Genomic DNA, 14141 nt, shown 5'->3' with positions numbered 1-14141 from the left:
TGTGACTTATCCCTCTCCAACCTTTGAATTTCGGTTACTTACGATTTAGTTTTTAGTGTGAGTTGTCTCTATGTGGAAAGTTGTTTTGCAGGCTTTGATTGCTATCCTTCAAAAACATGGACAGAATTAGAAAATGTAAATAAATATATTGGAGACATTTTTGAATTGTAAAGGCCCTTCCTTCTCATGATCTCTTGGCAATTCAGATGACTTTTTTTACATTTAACATAGTTTCTCTAACCAAAAAAAAAAAAAAAATGGAAAGGGGGAAGACAGTTCTCAGTTCATGATTATTCATATATACTATTACAATTTGTAAATTTATAGGTAAGTGATACAAATGTTGATTACATGCATGTCTTCAGTGCGTGAAAATTCAGCAAGTATATACTAGATGACTTAACTTTTCTATACATATAGCTGAAAAGTACTGTTTAAAAATTTGAGCAAAAATTTATTTTGCTATAAAGAAGAAGAAATCTTAGGGCTATTTCTGATAACACTTTGCCTGCTGATCTTTTTCTTTTTTATATCATTTGCTTTCAGAACCTTTGAAATTAGACACACAAAAATCTTTTTCACCGCAGTGACTGATGGATTAGTATATCTGAAAAGTATTTTGGACTGATTAAAAAGATGCTATGTCTTCAGATAGTATTATCACTCACTTTATTTTAAATAATGTTATAAATTTTAATATATATTTTATTTTATGTGGACTAATTCTATCTATAAAAATTAAATATGGAAAACTCTTCCATGTTGTTTTAAAAAGTCTCCTTCAGATGGATCCCAGATTCTGAAATCTTGTACTGTAGGGATGTGTACTGTACTGCAATACATCAGATGCTTTATTAAATAAATACAGCCATTAGTGCTGATTTTACCCCATATAACAATGCAGAAAAAAAAGTCTCTGCAATTTGCTTCAACAGGGTATTCTTTCATTTGCATTTACCACCTTGTATCACATAAAATACTTGGTATAAGATGACTGAGATATCTGGCCATCTAGGGAATATTGCAGAGTTTAGGTATAAAGATATGTAAACACTGCAGAGATTATACTTTATCTTGCTTTTATCTTTTACTTTTGTTCTTCAACTGTGTTTTGAGTCAAGTTTTGTCTTGATGAAAATTGTACTAGTGAGAGTACAATTTTGGTAGGAAAAAAATCACATATGTGGTATACATATCTGTGTTTTTAGTGATATAAAGAATAGCCTATATAATGTGGTCGTGAGTTTCAGATCTTTCTTTTTGAAAGGAGAAAAGTTGATTTGAGACAAGCTATAAATGAAATAAACATCTAAATTCAGTATCTGGGATCTTTATTTATGGTTATACTTCCCTTGACAATGTGGAATTAATGACAATCTCATTAGCAACAATTTAATTTGCTTTAAAATTAATTTAGTTTCAATAGCTACCTATATTCCTATCAGTTTTAGCTATATTCCAAAGAATAGAGCCTATCTAAATAGAAGAGAAATCATCCAAGTCATTGAGATTTCAGTATTTTGGTATTTCATTTTGTAGGAAACAAAAGAGCAGATACCCCAAATTACTAAATTATTATTATTTAAAGCAGCTAGTTGATTATGACCAAAATTTAGAACTTTCACATATGACTAGAAGCTGAAGAGAAAGTTTGAATGTGATAGCTTCTTCAGTGTTGTTGTATCAGTGTAATTTCTGTGCTAAATTAGAAAACTACAAGCTCTAGTTAAAAGGAATAACAGTGAAATTTATAGCAACTAACATCTAAATTGTGATTTTCTTTTATTAATTTGATTGTTTATTTCTGATGCATATGCAAGAGTTCCTGAATTCTTTCAGACCCCTGTGGTTTAATATAAATCTCAAAATATTAAAAGCATCTTGTAGAAAATTAGAAAGCAGATGAAACACTTCGGGACTTAAGATAATTTTAGATGTGCACATTTTAAAGCAACTTCAACACAATTACCCTCTGCTTGCTCTTTAAAAACAAAAAAAAACAAAAAAAGTTACCTCTTTAATTTGTTTTACTCTGTGACAACTGCTTTTATAACTGGTTTGTAGAGTACTCATTGGCTTGAAAAAGATTGGTCAACATAAAAGCTTGGCACAATAGACTACTGAAACTCTCAGAGGTCACATTTACCAGATATATTCAACATACCAAGAGATAAATTGCAATAAGTATAATTGTGATAATTCAGAAAACAGTGGATCATCAGATAATGTTTCACTACACCTTGTTCCATTCCCAAATCATGTGTTACTCTGCATTTATAAATTCAAGGCTTTCAAGTTAATGACTGCAGGTGGCATGATTGTTTCAAAGGTATTATAAGGAACAGCCTCATTTGAAACTCTGAAACATCAGATATTTTATGCAAACAATGAGAGTATCACATGTTTCATTTTCATGGGGCTTGTATTCTTTTAAATGTATAGGAAAGGATCTTGTTGAGCTATCAAAATTACCACATCATTGAAAAGATGACCGTGTTTTTTAACAGAGAATTTGGAGTCACGGACATCCAGCCTTATCCGCTCTGGGACTTTTGCCAACCTAAAAACCTCAACATTCTCAAAAATGGGGCTGATACATATGCCTTATTCAGAGTTGTTATAAAATTTAGAGAAAATGTTATTTTCAGTGCTTGGAAAAAATATATTTGTAGAGGATGCTGTATCTGGCATTACTGTAAACATCATTCAACTATTTAAATTCAAAAATATTCAGTATTGTAAGTGTTTCAAAATATAACATAGAAATAAAATTATTTTGATTAAATAAGGAATAATTTTGCAATGAAATATGAGTTTTAGAAAGCAAAATTTGACTACGAGACATTTTATAAAATACAGATAGTATCTGTTTATTTTCATGTGTTTAACATATTTAAAAATGAAAGGAAAAAATCTTATCTCTAACTATATAAAATCTTTGTTAAACTTCATTATTTACATGCCCAATTCAGTTAATTAAAAAAAATTTGTTGTATGGCTTAGCCTTTAACATTCTTTGCATTTTTTATTCTATCAAAATTTAGTTTTCACTTGAATTCATACTTCAAAATTCAGGTAGATGGTATTTTAAATTATTTAAATTTTAGTGGGAACACTTCTCAGTACTTATATTTTGTTTTATTTTTTGCCATTGTCATATAAAGGAAAAATTAATATGTTTAATGTATTAAGCCATCTTGTTCAAAATGACAATTGTCTTTATTTTCTTGAAGAAGCAGTTTTGTCTTTAAAGAACATAAGGCTAAATTAAACTTTAAATGAAATAAGATATGTTATTTAAAGGTATCACTTCAGGTACATTGAGAAATGAAAAAGTATAGTGGGATGATATTTAAGATATGACCATAAATCAGTAATAACAGTTTCATAGGTTGATACACACTAGTCTGTTGGTTTTTTTTTTTTTTTAAACTGTAATGCAGTAAGTTCACCATGCAACAGTCATGTTCTAGATCTGGTGTCAGTAAAATTAACCTTATTTCATGATAGCATAAAATAAGGGAAAATAACATATAAAGAAATTAATTTATATAAAATTCTATAAAAGAATTCATTTTAGAGTGAATTCTATAAAATTCTAAAAAATTCTATAATTCTATAAAAGAATTTCATTTTATTCTATAAAATGAAAATCTTTGTGTGTAAATACATTATGAAGATAAAATTGAGAGAACAAGTTTGTTTTTAAAAATTTAAATAGATCTGGTGAGACAGGTGAATACAGATAATGGAAGTAAGTCAGTCATGCAATAACTTATGAAATAAGTAAAAAAAAATTTTTTGCATTGAGATGAGTACAGCACCACTCGTTGTGTTTTACTTCAAGGTATTTTCTGGTTCTAAGATGGTTCAGGGCTCAGAGCATAAGCAGAAAGCCAGATATCAGAGAATCTCAAGGAATTCACAAGTCTATGGGGAAATTTTTCCATGGAAAGAAAATTAAAATTTGAAGAGACAAGATCCAAAAAGAAAAACAGAGAAGTAATTTTAAGAATGTGTACTGTTTTTACCCTCTAAGCATTGACCAATTTGTAAGCTGTACGAGGTGAGAGCCTAAAAATCCAAGCAGAAATGGACAACTAAAAGTTAAAAACTTACATAGGACTTTTGACATTCTCACAGTGCAGGTAAAAGAAAAGTTAGGAGTTTGGGTCCAGGGCGTCCAAATAGAAAATGCCTAGTTAGATATGCAGATTCTAAGTTTTGACTTCAAAAGGGCTGAAACTCAGATTTAAACCATCTTAGACCTAAGCAGATCAGGGTGATCTATCCAACTTTTAACTTCTTATCAGAAAAAGTCAGTCATCTCTGAAGGGAAATAATTCATCTAGATTATTTCCAGATTGTTTTAAAATAAACAATGTCTGACATTTAGTTTAAAAAATAAACAAATAAGGGATTAATAAGGTAAAGAAAACAGATAATATTGATTATATCAATATATGAACTTAAAAATAAATGATACTAATATGGTAAAAAAATAATAGGGAAGATTAATATCACTAGAAACTTAAGCTCTATAATAAATTAATTCAGTGAAAATTTTAGAACCAAAAATTAAAAATTCAACAAATAGACTTACTCCCTAAAGGATTAGTTACTAGCAATTTACAAAATTAAGTTATATCTAGAAGAAAACACAGAAAAAAGTCTCAAAAATAAAGCAAAGTCTGAAAGAGTTATAGGATTCTGAGAAATTACATGCACACATATACATATAAATTCAAAAAAAGGAAAGAGAGTAAAGAGGCTTCATATTTTGAAACATAATGGAACTTTCAGTTTCAGTTTTTAGGATCTTGAAAGTTGTAATTTACATCTGCAAGAGAAGAAGATGAAAAAAATGAAAACCAGCATTTTCTTTCACTTATCAGAGACGCAGGAGCCTCAGGTTTGATCCCTGGTTTGAAAAGATTCCCCTGGAGAAGGAAATGGCAACCCACTCCAGTATTCTTGCCTGGAAAATTCCATGGACAGAGGATCCTGGTGGGCTATAGCCCATGGAGTCTCAAGAGTTGTGTCCCAAAGAGTTGGACACAACTGAGTACACACATCAGATAGTGAGATCACAAGATATAGTGTCACCCTGAGATCTGGTGAGACAGGTGAATACAGAGAATCAGACCCAACATTAGATCAGCTTGCCTGGGATGAAAGCCACTGGAAACATAAACTAGTAGAAACATTTAAATAATATCTTTGACAAATTGCTGGAGGTAAGGGGCTTGCCTGGTGGCTCAGTGGCAAAGAATCCGCCTGCAATACAGGAGATGCGAGTTCAGTTCCTGGGTAGGGAAGATCTTGTGGAGAAGGAAATGGCAACCCACTCCAGTGTTCTTGCCTGGGAAATCTTACAACAGAGGAGCCATGGGTTTGCAAAAGAGTTGGACATAACTTAGCAACTAAACAACAACAACAATAAAAAGTGTAAACCACTATGAGGGTAATAAAATCTTGGGACTGCTGTGTTATGGAGGCTCCTACATTTTTGTGGATTTACCTCCTGGAAATCCACGAGGTTCTCACAAGTGAAGGGCCAAGTAAAAAGTGTTCCTATTTCTTGCAAAGAAATGGGAAAGTTAACCATTTCCAAATATATTGAGAGCATTCTCCATAACAAAGGACCACTGAGACAGGGTCACCAGCATATCCAACATCAGAGAAGGGAAATTACTTGATTCCAGTTCCCTCAAGCCTTCCTTTATCACCTGAGGAGAAACCAAAACTGACGAATACCTGTGAAGATGAGGTCCTAAGGACATAGCTCCACTAAAGAACTGAGACTTCATCATAGATTTTTGCAACATTTTCTCTTACTCACACCTTAACATCATCAACAGTGCTTCAGTATAATACTGTGGATTACAGCTAAAATAGGAAAGACTAGAGATCTCAAGAATATTAGAGATACCAAGGGAACATTGCATGCAAAGATGGGCTCAATAAAGGACAGAATTGGTATGGACTTAACAGAGGCAGAAGATATTAAGAAGAGGTGACAAGAATAAACAGAAGAACTATACAAAAGAGATCTTTACAACCCAGATAACCACGATGCTATGATCACTCACCTAGAGCCAGACATCCTAGACTGTGAGGTCAAGTGGGCCTTAGGAAGCATCATACGAACAAAGCTAGTGGAGGTTATGGAATTCCAGTTGAGCTATTTCAAATCCTAAGATATGATGCTGTGAAAGTGCTGCACTCAATATGCCAGCAAATTTGGAAAACTCAGCAGTGGCCACAGGACTGGAAAAGGTCAGTTTTCATTCCAGTCCCAAAGAAAGGCAGTGCCAAAGAATGCTCAAACTACTACACAATTGCACTCATCTCACACACCAGCAAAGTAATGCTCAAAATTCTCCAAGCCAGGCTTCAGTAGTACATGAACCATGAACTTCAAGATGTTCAAGTTGGTTTTAGAAAAGGCAGAGGAACCAGAGATCAAATTGCCAACACCTGTTAGATTATTGAAAAAGCAAAAGAGTTCCAGAAAAACATCTACTTCTGCTTTATCAACTATGCCAAATCCTTCAACTGTGTGGATCACCACAAACTGTGGAAAATTCTTAAAGAGATGGGAATGACCTGCCTCTTGAGAAATCTGTTTGCAGGTCAGGAAGCACAGTTAGAACTGGACATGGAACAACAGACTGGTTCCAAATAAGGAAAGAAGTATGTCAAGGCTGTATATTGCCACCCTGCTTATTTAACTCATATGCAGAGTACATAATGAGAAACTCTGGGCTGGAAGAAGCACAAGCTGGAATCAAGATTTCCAGGAGAAATATCAATAACCTCAGATATGCAGATGACACCACCCTTATGTCAGAAAGTGAAAAAAAAAAAAAAACTAAAGAGACTCTTGATGAAAGTGAAAGAGGAGACTGAAAAAAATTGGCTTAAAGCTCAACATTCAGAAAACTAAGATCATGGCATCTGGTCCCATCACTTCATGGCAAATAGATGGGGAAACAATGGAAACAGTGACTGATTTTATTTGGGGGGCTCCAAAACCACTTCAAATCATGACTGCATCCATGAAATTAAAAGGCCCTTACTCCTTGGAAGGAAAGTTTTGACCAACATAGACAGCATATTAAAAAGCAGAGACATTATTTTGCCAACTAAGGTCCATCTAATCAAGGCTATGGTTTTTCCAGTAGTCATGTATGGATGTGAGAGTTAGACTCTAAAGAAAGCTGAGCACCAAAGAATTGGTGCTTTTGAACAGTGGTGTTGGAGAAGACTCCAGAGAGTCCCTTGAACTGCAAAGAGATCCAATCAATCCATCCTAAAGAAATCAGTCCTGAATATTCTTTGGAAGGACTGATGCTGAAGCTGAAACTCCAATACTTTGACCACCTGAGGCAAAGAACTGACTCATTTGAAAAGACCCTGATGCTGGGAAGGATTGAAGGCACTAGGAGAAGGGGATGACAGGGGATGAGATGGTTGCATGGCATCACCGACTCAATGGATATGAGTTTGAGTAAGCTCTGGGAGTTGGTGATGGGCAGGGAAGCCTGGCGTGCTGCATTTCATGGGGTTGCAAAGAGTTGGACACTACTGAGCGACTGAACTGAACTGAACTGAACCTAAAAGAGTTGAAGGTACCTACTCCATTTAAGGGGCTTCATAGGTAAGTGGTAGTGGTAAAGAACCTGCCTGCCATTGCAGAAGACGTAAGAGATGTGGGTTTGATCCCTGAGTTGAGAAGATTGCCCTGGAGGAGGGCATGGCAACCTACTCCAATATTCTTCCCTGGAAAATCCCATGGACAGAGGAACCTGGCAGGTTACAGCCCATAGGGTTGCAAAGAATCAGACATGACTGAAGTGACTTAGCATCTATGCACTCTAAAGGAGATTTAAGGGAAAAGAAAAATAATTGGAGAGGATATTGAAACCTCAGACAAGTACAGGTGGCAAATACTAGACACAGCTCAACTGCTAGCCATATTAGCATAAAATCTCAACGCTAAAGGCCTATTTACCTCAGTTCTTAGTATGTAGTGGCCCAAATGCAGTAAGTGTAAATTTAACTTCATGAGAAAATTTCAAGTTATTTTCCAATTTGCTTCCTAACATTTTTGCATTCTCAGTCAGCAATGTATGAGTTCCAGTTGCTCCACATACATACCAACACTTGGTTTCTTTTTTTACTTGATGTTTTCCTATTTTTAAGTTTAAGCTATTCTAAGAGGGATGTAGTAATATTTCATATAGTTTTACTTTGCATTTTGATATTTCCTAACAGTCTTGAATATTTTTTCATGTTTGTATTTGCTATTGATATATCCTTTTTGGTAAAATATTCATATCTGTTCACTGGTTTTTGAATTGAGGTTTTATGTTTCTTGTAGCATTTTGAGAGTTACACATACTTAATACAAGATTTTGTTGGATGTTTATTTCCCTGTATGAACAAAGCTAGTGGAGGTTATGGAATTCCAGTTGAGCTATTTCAAATCCTGAAAGATGATGCTGTGAAAGTGCTGCACTCAATATGCCAGCAAATTTGGAAAACTCAGCAGTGGCCACAGGACTGGAAACGGTCAGTTTTCATTCCAGTCCCAAAGAAAGGCAGTGCCAAAGAATGCTCAAACTACTACACAATTGCACTCATCTCACACACCAGCAAAGTAATGCTCAAAATTCTCCAAGCCAGGCTTCAGTAGTACATGAACCATGAACTTCAAGATGTTCAAGTTGGTTTTAGAAAAGGCAGAGGAACCAGAGATCAAATTGCCAACACCTGTTAGATTATTGAAAAAGCAAAAGAGTTCCAGAAAAACATCTACTTCTGCTTTATCAACTATGCCAAATCCTTCAACTGTGTGGATCACCACAAACTGTGGAAAATTCTTAAAGAGATGGGAATGACCTGCCTCTTGAGAAATCTGTTTGCAGGTCAGGAAGCACAGTTAGAACTGGACATGGAACAACAGACTGGTTCCAAATAAGGAAAGAAGTATGTCAAGGCTGTATATTGCCACCCTGCTTATTTAACTCATATGCAGAGTACATAATGAGAAACTCTGGGCTGGAAGAAGCACAAGCTGGAATCAAGATTTCCAGGAGAAATATCAATAACCTCAGATATGCAGATGACACCACCCTTATGTCAGAAAGTGAAAAAAAAAAAAAAACTAAAGAGACTCTTGATGAAAGTGAAAGAGGAGACTGAAAAAAATTGGCTTAAAGCTCAACATTCAGAAAACTAAGATCATGGCATCTGGTCCCATCACTTCATGGCAAATAGATGGGGAAACAATGGAAACAGTGACTGATTTTATTTGGGGGGCTCCAAAACCACTTCAAATCATGACTGCATCCATGAAATTAAAAGGCCCTTACTCCTTGGAAGGAAAGTTTTGACCAACATAGACAGCATATTAAAAAGCAGAGACATTATTTTGCCAACTAAGGTCCATCTAATCAAGGCTATGGTTTTTCCAGTAGTCATGTATGGATGTGAGAGTTAGACTCTAAAGAAAGCTGAGCACCAAAGAATTGGTGCTTTTGAACAGTGGTGTTGGAGAAGACTCCAGAGAGTCCCTTGAACTGCAAAGAGATCCAATCAATCCATCCTAAAGAAATCAGTCCTGAATATTCTTTGGAAGGACTGATGCTGAAGCTGAAACTCCAATACTTTGACCACCTGAGGCAAAGAACTGACTCATTTGAAAAGACCCTGATGCTGGGAAGGATTGAAGGCACTAGGAGAAGGGGATGACAGGGGATGAGATGGTTGCATGGCATCACCGACTCAATGGATATGAGTTTGAGTAAGCTCTGGGAGTTGGTGATGGGCAGGGAAGCCTGGCGTGCTGCATTTCATGGGGTTGCAAAGAGTTGGACACTACTGAGCGACTGAACTGAACTGAACTGAACTGAACCTAAAAGAGTTGAAGGTACCTACTCCATTTAAGGGGCTTCATAGGTAAGTGGTAGTGGTAAAGAACCTGCCTGCCATTGCAGAAGACGTAAGAGATGTGGGTTTGATCCCTGAGTTGAGAAGATTGCCCTGGAGGAGGGCATGGCAACCTACTCCAATATTCTTCCCTGGAAAATCCCATGGACAGAGGAACCTGGCAGGTTACAGCCCATAGGGTTGCAAAGAATCAGACATGACTGAAGTGACTTAGCATCTATGCACTCTAAAGGAGATTTAAGGGAAAAGAAAAATAATTGGAGAGGATATTGAAACCTCAGACAAGTACAGGTGGCAAATACTAGACACAGCTCAACTGCTAGCCATATTAGCATAAAATCTCAACGCTAAAGGCCTATTTACCTCAGTTCTTAGTATGTAGTGGCCCAGGCTTCAGTAACAAATTATAAAATGTCAAAAACAAAACAAAGCAAAAAAAAAAAAAAAAAACAGTCTTTGTAAAAGCAACATTTGGGTTGTTTCCAGTTTGGGGCAATTATAAAATAATTGCTGTTTATGAACAGATTTTTGTGTACAAGTTTTAATTATGTAGAGTAAATACCATGGAGTGGGATTTCTCAGTCAATGCAGTAAGTGTAAATTTAACTTCATGAGAAAATTTCAAGTTATTTTCCAATTTGCTTCCTAACATTTTTGCATTCTCAGTCAGCAATGTATGAGTTCCAGTTGCTCCACATACATACCAACACTTGGTTTCTTTTTTTACTTGATGTTTTCCTATTTTTAAGTTTAAGCTATTCTAAGAGGGATGTAGTAATATTTCATATAGTTTTACTTTGCATTTTGATATTTCCTAACAGTCTTGAATATTTTTTCATGTTTGTATTTGCTATTGATATATCCTTTTTGGTAAAATATTCATATCTGTTCACTGGTTTTTGAATTGAGGTTTTATGTTTCTTGTAGCATTTTGAGAGTTACACATACTTAATACAAGATTTTGTTGGATGTTTATTTCCCTGTATGAACAAACCTAATGGAGGTGATGGAATTCCAGTTGAGCTATTCCAAATCCTGAAAGATGATGCTGTGAAAGTGCTGCACTCAATATGCCAGCAAATTTGGAAAACTCAGCAGTGGCCACAGGACTGGAAACGGTCAGTTTTCATTCCAGTCCCAAAGAAAGGCAGTGCCAAAGAATGCTCAAACTACTACACAATTGCACTCATCTCACACACCAGCAAAGTAATGCTCAAAATTCTCCAAGCCAGGCTTCAGTAGTACATGAACCATGAACTTCAAGATGTTCAAGTTGGTTTTAGAAAAGGCAGAGGAACCAGAGATCAAATTGCCAACACCTGTTAGATTATTGAAAAAGCAAAAGAGTTCCAGAAAAACATCTACTTCTGCTTTATCAACTATGCCAAATCCTTCAACTGTGTGGATCACCACAAACTGTGGAAAATTCTTAAAGAGATGGGAATGACCTGCCTCTTGAGAAATCTGTTTGCAGGTCAGGAAGCACAGTTAGAACTGGACATGGAACAACAGACTGGTTCCAAATAAGGAAAGAAGTATGTCAAGGCTGTATATTGCCACCCTGCTTATTTAACTCATATGCAGAGTACATAATGAGAAACTCTGGGCTGGAAGAAGCACAAGCTGGAATCAAGATTTCCAGGAGAAATATCAATAACCTCAGATATGCAGATGACACCACCCTTATGTCAGAAAGTGAAAAAAAAAAAAAACTAAAGAGACTCTTGATGAAAGTGAAAGAGGAGACTGAAAAAAATTGGCTTAAAGCTCAACATTCAGAAAACTAAGATCATGGCATCTGGTCCCATCACTTCATGGCAAATAGATGGGGAAACAATGGAAACAGTGACTGATTTTATTTGGGGGGGCTCCAAAACCACTTCAAATCATGACTGCATCCATGAAATTAAAAGGCCCTTACTCCTTGGAAGGAAAGTTTTGACCAACATAGACAGCATATTAAAAAGCAGAGACATTATTTTGCCAACTAAGGTCCATCTAATCAAGGCTATGGTTTTTCCAGTAGTCATGTATGGATGTGAGAGTTAGACTCTAAAGAAAGCTGAGCACCAAAGAATTGGTGCTTTTGAACAGTGGTGTTGGAGAAGACTCCAGAGAGTCCCTTGAACTGCAAAGAGATCCAATCAATCCATCCTAAAGAAATCAGTCCTGAATATTCTTTGGAAGGACTGATGCTGAAGCTGAAACTCCAATACTTTGACCACCTGAGGCAAAGAACTGACTCATTTGAAAAGACCCTGATGCTGGGAAGGATTGAAGGCACTAGGAGAAGGGGATGACAGGGGATGAGATGGTTGCATGGCATCACCGACTCAATGGATATGAGTTTGAGTAAGCTCTGGGAGTTGGTGATGGGCAGGGAAGCCTGGCGTGCTGCATTTCATGGGGTTGCAAAGAGTTGGACACTACTGAGCGACTGAACTGAACTGAACTGAACTGAACCTAAAAGAGTTGAAGGTACCTACTCCATTTAAGGGGCTTCATAGGTAAGTGGTAGTGGTAAAGAACCTGCCTGCCATTGCAGAAGACGTAAGAGATGTGGGTTTGATCCCTGAGTTGAGAAGATTGCCCTGGAGGAGGGCATGGCAACCTACTCCAATATTCTTCCCTGGAAAATCCCATGGACAGAGGAACCTGGCAGGTTACAGCCCATAGGGTTGCAAAGAATCAGACATGACTGAAGTGACTTAGCATCTATGCACTCTAAAGGAGATTTAAGGGAAAAGAAAAATAATTGGAGAGGATATTGAAACCTCAGACAAGTACAGGTGGCAAATACTAGACACAGCTCAACTGCTAGCCATATTAGCATAAAATCTCAACGCTAAAGGCCTATTTACCTCAGTTCTTAGTATGTAGTGGCCCAGGCTTCAGTAACAAATTATAAAATGTCAAAAACAAAACAAAGCAAAAAAAAAAAAAAAAAAAAACAGTCTTTGTAAAAGCAACATTTGGGTTGTTTCCAGTTTGGGGCAATTATAAAATAATTGCTGTTTATGAACAGATTTTTGTGTACAAGTTTTAATTATGTAGAGTAAATACCATGGAGTGGGATTTCTCAGTCAATGCAGTAAGTGTAAATTTAACTTCATGAGAAAATTTCAAGTTATTTTCCAATTTGCTTCCTAACATTTTTGCATTCTCAGTCAGCAATGTATGAGTTCCAGTTGCTCCACATACATACCAACACTTGGTTTCTTTTTTTACTTGATGTTTTCCTATTTTTAAGTTTAAGCTATTCTAAGAGGGATGTAGTAATATTTCATATAGTTTTACTTTGCATTTTGATATTTCCTAACAGTCTTGAATATTTTTTCATGTTTGTATTTGCTATTGATATATCCTTTTTGGTAAAATATTCATATCTGTTCACTGGTTTTTGAATTGAGGTTTTATGTTTCTTGTAGCATTTTGAGAGTTACACATACTTAATACAAGATTTTGTTGGATGTTTATTTCCCTGTATGAACAAACCTAATGGAGGTGATGGAATTCCAGTTGAGCTATTCCAAATCCTGAAAGATGATGCTGTGAAAGTGCTGCACTCAATATGCCAGCAAATTTGGAAAACTCAGCAGTGGCCACAGGACTGGAAACGGTCAGTTTTCATTCCAGTCCCAAAGAAAGGCAGTGCCAAAGAATGCTCAAACTACTACACAATTGCACTCATCTCACACACCAGCAAAGTAATGCTCAAAATTCTCCAAGCCAGGCTTCAGTAGTACATGAACCATGAACTTCAAGATGTTCAAGTTGGTTTTAGAAAAGGCAGAGGAACCAGAGATCAAATTGCCAACACCTGTTAGATTATTGAAAAAGCAAAAGAGTTCCAGAAAAACATCTACTTCTGCTTTATCAACTATGCCAAATCCTTCAACTGTGTGGATCACCACAAACTGTGGAAAATTCTTAAAGAGATGGGAATGACCTGCCTCTTGAGAAATCTGTTTGCAGGTCAGGAAGCACAGTTAGAACTGGACATGGAACAACAGACTGGTTCCAAATAAGGAAAGAAGTATGTCAAGGCTGTATATTGCCACCCTGCTTATTTAACTCATATGCAGAGTACATAATGAGAAACTCTGGGCTGGAAGAAGCACAAGCTGGAATCAAGATTTCCAGGAGAAATATCAATAACCTCAGATATGCAGATGACACCACCC

The sequence above is a fragment of the Bos javanicus genome, chromosome 2 (assembly GCF_032452875.1).
Source record: "Bos javanicus breed banteng chromosome 2, ARS-OSU_banteng_1.0, whole genome shotgun sequence".
In the NCBI taxonomy this organism is placed as follows: Eukaryota; Metazoa; Chordata; class Mammalia; order Artiodactyla; family Bovidae; genus Bos; species Bos javanicus.
The sequence above is the reverse complement of the archived record's forward strand: the minus strand, read 5'-3'. Positions refer to the sequence as shown.